This window comes from Stegodyphus dumicola, chromosome 3 (genome assembly GCF_044657685.1).
Source record: "Stegodyphus dumicola isolate Sdum_Otavi_A_Nest chromosome 3, ASM4465768v1".
Classification (NCBI taxonomy): domain Eukaryota; kingdom Metazoa; phylum Arthropoda; class Arachnida; order Araneae; family Eresidae; genus Stegodyphus; species Stegodyphus dumicola.
Window position 1 is genome coordinate 24400631 of NC_140770.1, and position 16699 is coordinate 24417329.

At 35.2% G+C, this 16699-nt stretch overlaps 1 protein-coding gene across 1 annotated transcript in view; it reads right to left on the bottom strand.

Moving 5' to 3' along the window:
* Positions 1-16699, bottom strand: part of LOC118202669 (uncharacterized) — a 665482-nt gene that overhangs the window by 18138 nt on the left and 630645 nt on the right. The gene's annotated exons all lie outside the window — the stretch shown is intronic.

Genomic DNA, 16699 nt, shown 5'->3' on the forward strand with positions numbered 1-16699 from the left:
CCCCTCGGGGGTCGACGTAGAGAACTCTGCGAAGCTACTGGCTAGGATCTGTACCTAGACAGTCTCGGCCACGGGGGTATAAAATTTATGAACTTGGTGGTTCTGAAGGCTCTGGGAAAGGTCACTCATTGGCCGGCCTCGGAGTCTGGCACGTCCTAGCGCGGCGTGGGACTAGTAGCCCGGGGGTTTCCCCCGGGTTCGCTGTGTAATGTCCCACTGCGACGGCTCGCCCAAGCGACTTGACGACCGGTGCTGCCTGGTGTCTTATCCAGGTGGTGCGTTGCTTCCCTGGAAGGGTAATAGTGGAGGTTGAACCTCCACGAGGTGCCCAAAGGGGGAGTGGACCCGTAATGTGATTGAGTTACACAAGGCGGGGCAGCTCAAATTGTTGTTGTTGTTACATCACGTGGGATCGAACAATCCCAGCATCTTACTTTAGGTAAACTGGGACTAACGGCGCATGCTGTATAACGATGGAATTTGAATTTACTCATTTAGAACCTTGAAGAGATGCTTCCTATAGTGATAAAAAGGGAAGTCAAGTCTCTTCCAGTGGTGGACGGAATTACTGTGAATAATGTCCACGTTTGATAATTTTTTTCTTGTTTTGGTCACAAACAAACTCAGAATGAATAAGACAATTTTTATATTATTTGAACATTATTATATATTTTTATCCCTTTTAAGTTTCTTTAAATATTGTTTTTTTTAAGATTCGCAAACAAAAGTGTTAAATCAATGTATACAGTGAAATCCCCATGAGAAGATCATGCTCTAGACGATTTAAAAATCATCTTTCATCGTTTGTAATCAGCATAGAGAAATTGGTTATCCATACTATTAGATACTGTTATTTAGTTTTGTTATGTTCTCAGAAACATTGATTACTTTCAGAGGTGATCATATTAGGAAGACGGTCGGTGTGAAATTTCAAATATATTTGACTAGAATGAGTTATTGGGGGAGTTAAAGAAGCAAGAATAAGAGTAATATTCATAAATTTGCAGGACTAGTTTAGAAGGTTAAAATATAGAACCTTTTTCATCAGCTGCAGAAATGCAAATGATGAAAGAGAAACCAGAAATAAGATAACGTAAAACGCTAAGAATGAGAGGAAAGAAGGGCGTCACCTATTAATGAAAAATGAAAACATCTGTGAAATGATTTCTTTATAAAGTGAGGGTAAGGACAGATTTTAACTGAGATCGTTAACCAGAATTGAAAGATTTTTAAAATGTGAAACTCCTCTAGAAAATCTCATTTGTTAACGCAAGCATTTTTCCGTAGAAATATATAAAATGTGTTTTATGACCAACAGTACTGGGCAACAGGGGATTTATGTGTTTCTTTTTTCTAAATTATGCCTCATGCTCCTTAGCGCAGAATTTTAAGGTTTTATTAGTTTTACCAATATAGATTAAACCACAGTGACAAGGAATTCTTTATATACCCTAGGACTTCATATCCAGAATGGGGTGTTTACGTATTCAAGCACGAATACTATAGAAAGAAGAGAAACAACTCGAAAGTTGAATTTCTGTTAAATACGTGCAATTTTACAGTTAATCGATAGAACGAAAGGAATGACAACAGAATTAAGATGTCTCAAAACGAGAAGGTACCTTTTGATGCGTTGAAATGATAATTTTGTAATCGTTTAGTCAACAGGTCTCTGGCTATCGCAACTATTAAAGAGTTAAAAGTCTTCTGTCGAACAATCCATAATTCATGCTTTTAGGAAAGGAAATTAGTGAACACATTGAAAGTGTAAAAATGAGCCAGTTATTGAAGGATTAAGTGATGACGTCATAATTCAAAGTATGCTGAATTTGCAGATATCGAAAGAAATGGAGAGTAACGAAGAACAGAATTTAATCAAAGTGAGAGGTTGTTGGGGGTCTTAAATTTAATTTATGAAAATGAAGAAAGTAAAAATAGAAAATAACGTTAGGGAAATAGTGAATATTCATATCCTAAGTTAAGATTTATTTGAAAAAATAGAGTAATCTATAAAATAAGTGGACGACCGAACTTTACTTAAAGTTTTTATGCATGTGATGACGCTTTGAAAGCAAAAATTAAATAAACATAACTAAACAATTATTAAATTTATTTAGCAACAATTTTTTTATTTCATGCACTTTTTTCCAATCCTCAATATATTCAGCATGCAATTTTACTCATAAACTGGCATAACTGATAACTGGACTTTTGTTATATTTTTAAATCCTTTTTCTTATTCCTTTGATATATTGCAAACTGTTTTCAAATATACATATTTTTGTGCAGAATTACAGCATCTACAACTGTAATCAATTTAAAAGACTGACCAAATTGGCAGTCTATAGGGATAAGTAAATAGTTTTAAGATTCTTCATGCGGAAGGCCAATACAGGACATACATTCAAATGAATCTTTACATAAACCTTAAGCCTCAGAAGTTAAGCTTTGTCTCCTGAATTTGAAATGCAAATCTTAATTATCAAGAACTTCTCTTGACAGACGAATTTCTATTAGCATTTACAGAAATGTTTTCCAAACAAATTAAATCAGTCTTTTCTACGTATTTCGATACCATTTATATTAAAATGAATATTTAAAGATTCTTAACTCTGTCCTTGATATATTTTTTGAGCCAGTAAAATTTCCTTGCAGTTCATGTTTTAAAATAACTGAATCCAGTTAAATTTTAACTTCGAATACGTAAGTAGAAGAGAGCTGGCCACCACTGGCCATATAAGTATATTTCCGCCCCATTTTTGAGGGCAAGAATTCCGTGGGTTTGCCTTAGGATATCCCACTCCTCTTCTCCTACCCCTATCGTTTCGACAGAAATTTCGGGATTGCCGTTTATTTTCAGTGACCCTTTGCACAGCTCACACAGCAGTGTAGAAAGATATAAATAACTCGAGGAAAACAGAAATAAGGTAAGGTAAATTCTCCTTAACAAAGGAAGAATACCATGGATCAGCGATATTATTCACAGAATAAATTGTAAAACTTTGATCAATCAGCAAGAGACTAATATAATTACATTTTGAAAGGACTATTCAGTTAATGTTTAACTACTATAAACTGAAGTGGCAAAAGTCATGGGATAGCAATATGCGAATATACAGATGGCAGTAGTATCGCGTAGAAAATGTATAAATGCGAAGTGCTTTGGCATTGCTTTCATTTGTGTTCAAGTTATTCATGTGAAGAGGCTTTGACGTGATTATGGCCGCACGACGAAAATTGACAGACTTTGAACGCGGAATGGTAGTTGGAGCTAGACGCATGGGTCATTCCATTTCGGATATCGTTAGGGAATTCAACATTCCGAGATCCACAGTGTCAAGAGTGTGCCAAGAGTATCTAATTTCAGGCATAACATCCCACCATGGACAGCGCAGTGGCCGACCACCTGCACTTAACGACTGAGACCAGCGACGTCTGCATACAGTTGTCAATGTTCACAGACAAGCAACACTGCGTCAAATAACCGCAGAAATCAATGTGGGACGAACGAGGGACGTGTCCGATAGGACAGTGTGGCGAAATTTGTCTTCCTTGGGCTATGCCAGCAGAAGACCGACTCGAGTGCCTTTACTGACAGCACGACATCGCCTGCAGTGACTCTCCTGGGGTCGTGAGCATATCGGTTGGTACCTAAACGAATGGAAAACCGTGGCTTGGTCAGATGAGTCACGATTTCAGTTGGTAAGAGCTGATGGTAGGGTTCGAGTGTGGCGCAGACCCCACGAAGCCATGGACCCAAGTTGTCAACAAGGCACTGTTCAAGCTGGTGGTGGTTCCATAATTTGGTCTGGGCTGTTTTTACATGGCATTACGACAAAATATTAGGAGGTATCCCACGACTTTTGTCACTTCAGTGTAATTGAAACGCAGCTGTATATATATAAGAAAGTAGCAACACAACATGAATTAGAGAGACCTTAGTGGAATTACGTTTATAGTCTCAATTATTATCGTTTGACGAAACGCGCTGTAGGTATTAACTTGATTCGAGTTTTGAGCTGCTTTTCCCTAAATAAATCCGACTCAAACCTCGAGTTCAGCTATTTACGATTTATTGCAATTTTTGTATATATTTACTATGTCTTTGAAATGTATTTAATTTTTACAAGAGTTCTTTTTAAAATTGTTTGTGCGTTAAAATATCTTAATTTTTCTCACCCTTTTTGATTTTGAGGTCATCTCGATTTGCAATTTTTACATTTAATTTTTATGAGATAGCTTTTACTATTTTAATATTGTTTCTAGTTGTTACATGATTTTACATTTTTGCTAAATTTTTGCTTTTTGTAGTGTCAAATGCATTTTTAGCATTAGCTTTTTAAAATTCCTCTTATAAAATATATATATATATATAGGGTTCCCTAACATTCTCGCAGTTTCAGGAAAAGTCGCTTTTCGCTTGAAAAATGCATTTTTAAAAATTTTTCAAAATTTCGCCAAGTTGGCAAGAAATTCCTAAATGCAAGTAAAATGAAAAATATATTTGCAAGGCTTGTAAGGGGAGATTTTGCCTGTAGTTCAACTTCTAACTGAACTATCATTCCAATTTAAAGGTCGATCAGTTGAGAATTAAAAGATCTACTTACCTGAAATAAACATTTTAAAATAAAAATAAGTGATCATAAATTCAATCAAACAAAAATACATGTTAAAATTATTATATTAAATGTACCAGATAAACAAATAAGCGAACAAAAATAATATTTAACACTATACAGAAAAACTATATACAGTTAAATAAACACAAACATTTATCCACATTTACAACCATATCGATAATAAATGATGCAATCTTAAAATTTATATCTTTAAATTTTCAGGAGCAGGAGAAATTGTTTTGAATTCTGTGATACGAAATGCCTTTAGCAGAGTTTAATGATTTGGCAGGAGAAAGTTTTTGAAATTTTTGAATACATCATATGTGAAACGAGATGAAGCCATTCATAATTCAAGGAAAGCACTTAGAACGAAATGTCACAGTTACTTCTTAAGACACAGTCTGTCTCAGTTACAGACTTTTTCACAGTTACTTTTTAAGACAATAATATCTTTTTTTTTTTGGTGCGTGTGGGGGGCAGAGACCTTATTCCATGAATAATAAATACCCTTTCAGGATAGTATTACGAACACAATAATTGTAGAGATATTAGGTTATTTCGAGGCCGAAAGGATGCAAAATATGCAACGCCTTCGTCGGAAATCGAACCACGGATCTCAGGAATACGCGCCAAGCGTGCAGACCACAACACCACGGAGGCATGCCAAGAAGGCGGGAGAAATTTACTTTTCCTTACATTTACGAGCTTGTATTAACTTGAAATGTTCTAGCGTAAATAAGCTCCCTTAAGCTAAGGCTTAGCAGAATTGAAAGTTCTTGTTGCGCAAAGAACTCCGAAAAAGGGTTAAAATACCTTTTTATTTGAAATCAAGATATTTTACAGGCGGCTTTTTTAGGGCTTACAAGGAGCCAACACTTTTGGCTTGAATTTAAAATAGTAGAAAATACGAAATTAAGGCTGAATAGAACTAAACAGTTTAACTTGTGCAGAGTTTTTACCGCGTAGTTGGCTCTTATCTAAAAATTACCGGCTTAGACTAACAGGCAAGTAATAAGCATCGCCGTAAACTATCAGCTTTAACTCGTAGCAACTACGTGGTCGAAAGGCAGAACAAGCTCTCTCTAACTCTCGCTAGCTGTCTAACTGAAGTATCTCAGACCTCAGCTTAAATAGTTGTTTCTCTCCTATTTTGTATAAAGAATGAAACTAAAACTCGTTCTGGTAGGAAGCGCAGGTAGGAAAATGAGAGCAGACAGGAAAGGCTGTCGTAAACTAAATATAATTAATTGACGACAACACTTGACGAAGAATCAATACACAATTTATTTGTCGGCGTTACACAGGACAGTTCCAAAGATGCGTTACAGTCGCAAAAAACTACAATAAACATACAAAAAAACTACATAAGCCATTAGAAACACAGCCTTCGGGCTATAACGGTGAAGATAGCTTCACGGCAAAGCGTTACAGTACAGCTCCCGACTCGGCCGATCGCTCTCTAGCTAATCTCTGAACTCAAACCACTACTATTGAACTTAACATACTCAAGATGAACTGCTACTCCGCGTACAGGCAGGGTTAATATAGCTTTTTGATCTGTCTTCGAGAACATTCTGGGGAAAACCAGTAAGAATTCGTTCTAGAATGTTCTCGCTCAGTCCATGGTATATCGCCGATTTTGTCTCCAAATGGGCGATTTCGCGCCAAATCTGACAACCCTGCCTTTCGTTTTCATTTTTGGCAACCCTAAACCCGCTTTGCGGTGAAGCTATCTTACCCCAGCTTGGCATTTCGCAACAATATGTTTTGATTCGCTCTGTATATGAAATGTAACGAAATACCGATTGCTCCAACTTTTCATTACGCTAAAAATTAAAAAAAAAAAATTAATCTAAAACTTCAGATTGCAGAGTAAGACCTTGTAGAGTTCGCCTCAAAGTTGAGAAAAGTTTAAAAAAAATTGAAAAATTAAGTAGTTTGAATGTTGGATCTCGGTGAGGCAATGCACATTTTTCGTCTTCGGAGTCTTGTGGTGTAATTGGAAAGCGAGGCATTGCACATTTTTCGTTTCCTTCCCCAAAATAAATCTAATGACTGTACAAGATGAATTTTTTTTTTTTAAACAAAAAGAACCCTTTTAGGAAGATTTTATAAAATTTCTTGTTTCCAAACCACATCTTATGATGTTGAACGTAAGGAACACCTTAGAAATAAAACGTAAACACGTACATTCACGTTAGACTGGTATCCTAATTCAATGCAACTACCAGGGGCTGAGTGGTAGCTGAATACAAGTAATTCAACCCCAGCTCAGTTTCGGGCTAACGGGCTGGCTGTATGGGCGTTTCATGGTTTTTCTCCAGGTTTAAAGTGGATGGGATCCAGTTTCCATTAGTTCTTCCCGAAGGCATTCATTTCCTTTAAACAGATAGCTTTAGAGTGCTTTGCCATAACCAAATAAACCAAACCAAACCACACCTTATGATGTTGAACGTAAGGAACACCTTAGAAATAAAACATAAACTAAACGACACGTACATTCATGTTAGACTGGTATCCTAATCCAATGCAACTACGCGTTATTTTTTAAGATAAATGTTAGTTCCTTCAGGATATTATTGAAATAAATCAGAATGAATACAATGTTGCAAATCAAATTAGGAATCATGAGTTATTAAGGCTGGATGCACCATCTACGAGAAAAGGGAAAAAGAAAAAAGAAAAGATCTCTCTCTATTTTGACATCAAGAAGCTGTCTAATTTTTTTTAAACAAGTTTATATTGGTGACGGAATTTTGACGAAAGGAAGAATGATTTATCGTTCCATCCGACGAGCGATTTAATTAGCCAATAATGGAAGCTCCTCATATCCGGTATCGTCGCAATTACGCTATGGGATAATGAGCCAAAGAAAATGAACTCCTTTCGAATCGACCAGGAGAAATATTTCCAGGCTAAAAATCTATAATAGGAATTCTCCATGATGAAAAAAAAAGGCCCTATTCTATCAACCATGTTATGTAATAGGTAGTTAAGAAAGTGTTCTCTTCCTATCCCTCATCACCTTTGGAATAGAACAACGATGATCGGTATGAAATGTATAACTTTTTTCTTTCTTCGCGCCTTTCCTTTCAGAGCTTTTTTCCTTTGTGATTACCTTAGAATTAATATTTTTGATGAGGAGAACAACGTTTATTCACGTGGCGAGGCTTTGGATCGAAGAGACATTCAATGAGCCCAGAATAAGATTTATGCACCAAAATAACCTGAAAATTTGTGCAAATATTATTTTACACGAAAAAACTGTTGTATATACGCAGGGAAGTTTAAATACATGATTAAAGATTTCAGTTCTCCTGTTTAGTTTTGCTTTTTTTCAATAACTTAAGAGAAAAGTATTTTACAGTTATTTTTTCCTGCATATTTTAATAAAATCAATATATTCGATATTATACAAACTGATCACAATATTCAGATAATCGATATTAATATCGATAAAAAACTCGAACCAGTATGTTCGATATTTAATATCGATACAAATTTCGATATTAAAATTACACTCTGTGAAAATTTTATAACTATCGTTTTAAATTTAACTAATTTAACCAAAATTACTTCTAAAAATCCTATAGAATTGATTAGAGGAGATACTCAAAGTTCTTCCAGGACTTCCATATTTTGCATGGATTTCGAATGACAGACTTCATTTTGAAATAAAAGTTTCGAAAAAATATTCAGGAATTTATATATTTTGTACCCATTTGCTATATCTTTACTAAAATAATGCATTTTCTGGTTAAAATATTGTATACACTGGTCATCAATATTAAAGGATAATGATAGAAATAAAACCTAACTGACACTTAACGAAACAATATTAATAGGAATTTGTACAAAAGCATTAGTTAGCATAAATTGTAATGTTTGGAAGTTGATTTTTAGCAAAATATTGAAATTAAAACCAAATTTATGGAAATTTGAAAATGATAAAAAAATTAAGTCACCTCTTGTGGTAAACATTTTCTTTAACATGGTGTATGGTCACCTCGGACAGATATACTGCATTGACATCACATTGTATATTGCATTGACATCATGATATACTGCACTGACATCATGATATACTGCATTGACATCACATTGTGATTTACCAAAGTGTTGATCAAAATCTTGTGGAATTCAACGCCACTCTTCTAAAAGTTCACTTTTCAGCTCTTGGAGAGTTCGGGAAAGAATCTGGTGCGCTGAATTTCGGCCCGCTAAGGCACCCCTGACATACTCAACCAAGTTCAAGTCTGGTGAGTAAGATTGCCAATACATTTGAATGATATTTTCACTTTGCAAGTATTTTGACACATATGCTTGATGAGGCCAAGCATTGGCATCCATTAGTAAAAGCTCTAAGCCAATAGAACCCCTAAACAGTCTAACTTACGGTTCCAATACCTCATCCACATATCTCCGAGCGGTTACAGAACATCCTTGAAAGATATGCCACTCGATGCGTCCATTTGTCATGACTTTTTCGCCAACCGTTCAACAGAGATCACGGAAACGGGATAAGGTAAGGCAAGTTGCATGTTTCTTCCATTTTACAGATTAAAACACGTTTAGAATCACTGCTCATTGTTGTATATCTGGATTCGTCAGTAAACAATGCTCGGTCCCAGTTGTCTTCGCTCCATTAAATATGACCAGCTTACTGGAACCAGAACCAGGTCTCTCTGGAAGCTGGAGTGAATGGGACACAAACCATTGATTTGCTGGACAGTCCAATCTCATTAGGCCTTCGTGCAGTAGTAAAACGGCTTATTCGAGTTGCTGTGGCACCCTAAAGATCTAAAACCAAATCTCTTTGAAGTCGTTTCGCGGTTTTTTCGAGCCGACAAGGACAGGCAACGGTTTTCTGATGCAGTTGTTGCTCTTGGTCGGCCTTGAACAGGCTGCCTGTCAACTGATCCAGCACCTAATTCGGTACTTTTGACCTTCATTGAAGTGATGCATTTCAGCCATAACTACTGAATGCTGATCACGGTCAGAAATCAATTCGTGTTAAGCAATACTACAGACCGGTATTTCAACATAAGTCCATTGCGCACCACATTATTAATCACCGAATTTGAATATTTCCGGCGCTAACGTATGCGCAGAAGTGCGATTTTGTGTTTAATTGTGTTTAATTAACATAAATGCTTACAACATTGGTCATTGGTTGCAAAATTGACTTAGTGAGACCATTGTTTCTTAGTATCCTTTAATTTTGATGAACGGTGTATAATAGAAAAATATATTTTCAGATTAATATATGCGTTGTAGTGCCGTGTTCAACTGTTGTAATTCTTTATTAAATAAGTGAACATTGTGCAAGCTTGTCATTCATAAAATTATACTGTGTTCAGTATTTAAAATAGTAAATCAGACACACACACACATATACACACACACACGCACACAAAAAAAAAAAAAAAAAAAAAAAAAAAATTAGAAGCGTAGTAGGGTTTTGTTTGGTTATTCGGCATCCTGTAAATGGTTATAAATAATAGTAATAATAATAAAAAAATAATAATGAAAAAAAATGATAGTGTAGTAAGGCTTCGGCTGTAGATACATTAGGTATTTTTTTGAAACCAGGAATGATGAAAAATTAACAACGCCTTCGCCGGGAATCGAACCGCGGACCTCTGGAATGCCGACCCAGTGTACAGACCACCACACCACGAGGGCACGTCAAGAAGGTGTTGAGAAACACCTTATACGGTTTCGTTACTCAGCGTCTCAAATAGGTTACAAAGTTGCAGAAAAAGGGTTAACGGTAGGTTAGAATTTTACCTTATTGTTTATTATGTCACAGCTAAACTATGCATAGAAAACAAAATGGTTTTATTTTTTAGAAAAATTGATATGAAGAATTTATATTCAAGTTAGTGTCTGAAGAATCAGAGGGTTAATTAACTAGTTCCATAATGACAGACGCGATTAGAAAGGTAAAAAATAGTCTCAAAAGTACCCAGAATCAAATTTTAGTATGTTACTGCTTTTATTAGTGTATATGTGACAAGGATGTACTAATATAATTAGAGTAATTCCGCGATACCGTATTTTGTTTTATTTTAACACATTTATGCGTGTAATTAGTTTGCATTTGAAATTTTTAGCCATTCAGAAAATACTGATAACAAAACACTACTTTGATTATCTTATATTAGAGAAGGGGAAGAGAGAAACATTTGTGTGGCGTAGACTCCCGCAGCTGATCAATATTTACATTTACAAAGCGTTAGGTGTTGCACACTTGTTTTTATATTCACCATATTATTTATATCTGGGTTGTAAATTAATGAAGATAACTTCACGTGCAAAAATTGTTAATGCTTGGTGTTGTAAAAAGGTTCAGAAGTTTATGGTTAAATTTTTTGTTCTTCTGGTACGTTTATTCACAGAGTTTATATAAATTATCAACAAAAATATACTAACTCAATACTTCAAAATACTGGAACATATCAAAAGGTTTAGTTAAATAATTCTTTGTTTTGAAGCTCAGGGTGGCATTGATTACTAAAGCCATTTAAAATGGAATCTTACATTCTAAGCCTTTTATTTTGGAAAAACGGTAAGATATTATTTTTATACTTTACAATTGTTGTGAATTTTAAGACTGCGATAATGCAATACGTAAGATGTTATAAATTGTATTATTATTGTGATCTAATTTTATGTCTTGCTTTCTGCGAACAGTTTTGATGTTAGTTTTACGATATAACAAGAGGAATGAGCTTTAAGATATGAGAAGTTATTTTTTAATGTTACTTTAGTTATTATTTGCAGCCTTAGCAGTGACGTTAGCAGCCTGGTTAATATGATTCAAAAAGGTAGAGAAGAAAAATGGCAAACTAAAAAAGAAGGGCTACCTTCGTTTAATCGTTATTCTCATACCAAGTCTCAATATATATATATATATATATATATATAATTTTGTATGATCTTCAATTCATTTAGTGCGAAAACAAGTTACTATTACTTGCACAATTGCTGCAAAGTTAGTTAATAATAATTTATTTCCTAAACAATATTGATTAATTGATTATATTATCTCCTAAATTTAATTAAAGTAAAATTATTTTAAAAGAGTGAATCCATACTGGTAAGTTATATTTTGAAAGATGTTTTGAAGTAATTTGAAAGCAAAATGTTAATAATGTTTTAACGGAGACTGGAGTTAAATCATCATGAAGAATAAAATTTCAATTGTAAAAGGAAAAATTAAAAACATGTAATCATTGTCATTGATCGGAAATTAGTTGACTTTTCAAGGGGAACAAACCAACTCCTGTTCAGTGAACAATAATTGATAAAAATACGTAAATACGAAGGTGTTTCGTCTTTACTCGAGTTATAAGTTGAAGCCAAACCGGCAATTCTAGTCAGGCCAAATATTTCCGCGAATAGAAGGGATTATGAACCAATGCTGATACTTAAAGAATTTATTCTTATGAAGCATTTTAGTCAATTCAGTTTGGAGTAAAAAGCAATTTCTGTAGAGAAATCCGAAATTTATTTATCTTATTTTGTAATCTTCTATGTTTATTTCAAGTTTACTTTGAATTCGATTTCATAATGACAATTTCCAATGTTTAATTTTTACAAATAATATAGAACTCAAATGCATAAATATGAAGGTGTCGGGGACGGTTACTCGGGTTATTTCGGATTTCTCTACAGAAATTGCTTTTTACTCCAAATTGAATTGACTAAAATGCTTCATAAGAATAAATTCTTTAAGTATCAGCATTGGTTCATAATCCCTTCTATTCGCGGAAATATTTGGCCTGACTAGAATTGCCGGTTTGGCTTCAACTTATAACTCGAGTGAAGACGAAACATCTTCGTATTTACGTATTTTTATCAATTATTGTTCATTGAACGGGAGTTGGTTTGTTCCCCTTGAAAAGTCAACTAATTTCCGATCAATGACAATGATTACATGTTTTTAATACATCTTTCAAAATATAACTTACCAGTATGGATTCACTCTTTTAAAATAATTCTACTTTAATTAAACTTAGGAGATAATATAATCAATTAATCAATATTGTTTAGGAAATAAATTATATATATATATATATATATATATATATATATATAAGATATATAACACTAAAGTTGAATTTATTGTGTACTTTTTAATTCTCCCATTAGCAGTCTCCTGCAATTCATGTCGAAGGGAGTTTTAAGTTTTCCTTATAGGATTCGTTACAGAATCGGTGGCTTGCTAGTATTTTAGAGCTAACTTTAAAGATATAACGTGATTTTTCACGCCACCGCAAATATCTTCAGCGCAAAAACTTAGTCATATTTTGACAAACAATTTTTGGCCTTTGAAAGAAAGAAGTTTGCTTTAGAACACTTTGCTTTGAAATTTGCAAAAACAAATCGTTGTCAATATGTACAAGGTGTCTGAAATGGAACTATCATGCTACCCGATTAGAACCATCATTTGCTTCCCGTTCTGTTGCAAAACATCAGCCACAGAATGTCACCAAATCATGTGTACAGCTTTAGGTACTAATCTTGTATCATATCACACTGCGAAGGTTTGTTACCGAAAGTTCAAAAACAAGGACTATGCCATTCAAGGAACAGAGCACTCTGGCCGGCCTGCTGATGTTGATGAGGTCCGCCCGCGAGAACCTGTGGAAGAAGATCAGTATGCAATCACTCGAGAGCTTGTTGAGGAGTTAGTGCCATGTCCATTATATGCATCGCATAAATTTGACGTACAAGTTCAATCGCTGGGTGCCGCATGAGCTAACTCAAGAATAATAAGGACAGACGTGTTCGGGCCTGCACTAATTTTTTCGAATATCAATGCAAGGATAAAATTTCGCAGCGGATCAAAACATGTGACGAAACGTGGATTTACTTCAACAACACAGGCCTAAAAGTGGGTTGGCTGTGCCTGGTCAGCCGTCTGCAGTGTTGCAAAGCGCAATTTGACTAATAAAAAGATCATGTTTTGTATCTAGTGGGATTGATGTGGTATTATCCACGAAGAGTATCTGGAAAAAGGTAAAATCCTTAACAGTAAGGTATAGAACGAGGTGTTAGTTTGCTGCTTTCAAAGAAAAACGTCGAACTGCGTTCCGTTTGCAAAAAGTAATGTTCCATCAAGGTAATGCAAGACCATATGTGCTTGCATTCACCGGCTGGACTCTAAACGGACTCGAATGAGATCTTTTTCCACACCCATCATATAGCCCTGACATCACTCCTTCGGACTTCTACTTTTTCACAACTGCAGCTATAACTTGCTGATGCTATCTTGCATTCTGCACCGCATATCCGAAATGAAGTTAATCTGTTTTGGACAAATTTCTGGGACGATGGCTTTGAAAAACTACTATAGGAATGGTTAAACTGAGATGGGTCAAAGCCCACATCGGAATACAATGACTTGGGCTCGCGGATAAATAAAAAAAGTGGCAATAGCAGATCCTAGTACGCACCACATTTACATTTTAAAATGCAACCTCTTACTTCAGAAACAAGTCCACGGCTCAGGCCATATCAGAATGGCAAGAAAACTGGGACAACACGGATGTAGGTCAACCGACCTATAAATATTTCCCAAAGGTCGCCGCAGATATTAACTGCAGCTATAAGCAGCTCATTGTCCCACCCCTGCATATCTACATAGATTTGACAAAAGAGGAATTAACATGTGCTGCTGCGGACAAAGGCGACCTCAGCCCCTAGCTACACGATAGTCAAGTGACCGCAAGCTATATGTCTCAAACCCATCGACAAGTAATGAACATAAATAGTGCTAATTTCTCCTGAACAGTTATGGTGCACTAAACCTAACAATGCAGTTAATGAAATGCATAAACGATAAACCTTATTTGTCATAACACTTATCAAGACTGGAAAAAAACTTAAACATCAAAGACCGAAACGCCAGTTCTCTGACAACTCTAAAACGTTTTAATAATTGCAACACTTAATAAACAGAATTCCAAATTCTGTTCATAATTCAAATTTATAGGTTATAAGGTATTTTCTCCCTCCTTCCAGCATATTTTCGTGATGTTATAAGGTATTTCTCCCACTTCCCTGGCTTGCCTTCGGGTGTAACGGTTACACGCTGGGCCGGTATTCCAGAGGTCCGTGGTTCGATTCCCGGCGAAGGCGGTTGCATATTTTTCATCTTTTCTGCTTCCAATTAACCTAATGGCTCCACAATGTGACGGTTGCACACTCGACGCGTATTCGAGAGGTCTTGGATTCGACTCCTGGCGAGTGCATTGCTCACTTTTCACCTCTCCTGCTTAAAACAAAACCCTTAATGATTCTACAAATGGGGTCCGATCTAAAAGGTGGTGAACAATAATTCGTCACCACTAGGATTTGGTGACTGGTTTCCTAATCTCTCGTTGCCTATAAAAGGGGGGGGGGAATATATATGGTATTTTTTCTCTCCTACCAACAATTCTTCATGATCTAATGGTAGCACACTCGGCTCGTTATCGAGAGGCCCAGATTTGAGTTCCAACGAGGGAATTGCACATTTTTCACATCTCTTGTTTCAAAATAATCAAAAGACACTACAGGACACAACGCAAAAATTCTTTCTTCTAGGATTGCAACTGTCAAAACATTGTAAATATTTGTTAAATACCATTTTCAAAATTTATAAAATATCAGCTTCTGGAAGTGCACACAATGTATTGTCGGCCTGCAACAAGAACACCTCCAGACAGAATGTTTACATTTCTCTATTGCCGCAGAAACTAGCCATAATAATTTTTTCGAAGAGCAGTCTAAGGGAAAAAAATGCTATTTTCATGCACTTAATGACTAATTGGTAACCTACTTAATTTTTACTTTAAGTAAAGTACTCGTTATTGTACTGTTTTAACTTTCCCAGCACCGACACTTGTCCAAATCAAAACAGCAATAAAACTTTCAATCTGACTTAAACCTCTGCTAGTAATGTAACTGGAGGCAGTCACTGTGGTTAGAGACAATCTTGAGAGAGTAGTTCTCGTGATAGACAAACTGTATGCAGAACAGTATCTGTAAATTAGTACTGTGATTTTTCTAATATACAGAAACAAGTGCCAAACTGACCCGTCGACTGTGCTGTTAGGCTGTAGTTGGCTAGGTAGATAGATGACTAGGCAGATAGAGAATTTTCTGCTAGCTAGACAGAAATGGCTTGAAGCATAATAGCAAATCAGCCATCCACTCAGCACTGAAAGACGTACACATATATAAATTTGGCTTTTTTTTATAAACGTTTTAGTTGTATTTATGATTTGTTAGTTTCTTTCTTCCTTTACTTTGCTTTATTTCAATTTTCTATTTTTATTCATTTTTCTTATTTTTACTTTTGAGTATTTTTCTGTATGATTACTTTGTTTACTTTTGATTTTTATTTCTACCAATGGTCTGACAGTGCCTGGGGGAATTATCTGGCGGATCGAAATAATAAGATGAAATTCGGATATGTCAAATTGTAAATTAAGGTGGATTTTTTTGGATTTGCGACATGAGGAAAAGAGTTTTTCATGAATTGTTGATGGTTGTATGGAGAGATTCCACTTCCCTTTGAAAAGTCCGATTCTTTCCATGGAAACAACAAAAATGCTTTTGTTTCATTCATCTGTTTTGCATTTTAATTTATACTGTATCTTTATTCATTCTAAATACATTTCCATAATGGTGCATATTATTAGCTTTCTAAAATGCTTTCTTAATTGCCAATTTTTTATCACAATAGCACAATTTTGAATTCTAAATTTCAGTTAGAATTTTCTAGGAGGTAATTTCCTCTATTTTCTCTGTTACTATATTTAATTATATACAAACATGCATATATATATATATATACATATATCATATATATATATATATATATATATACATACATTTCTGTATCTATATCTTTATCTACGCTGGTGTGCAAAAATTAAGGACGAAGTCGTAAAATTAGCATATCAGCTGAACGAAGAGGCAGAGCGGACAGAAAGACCAATCAGGAGATTAAGTAAGGTAATGTACGCTAGCACATGCGCAGATATGCAGGTAGACGTAATGGGGGAGTGTCTGAGTAGTATAAA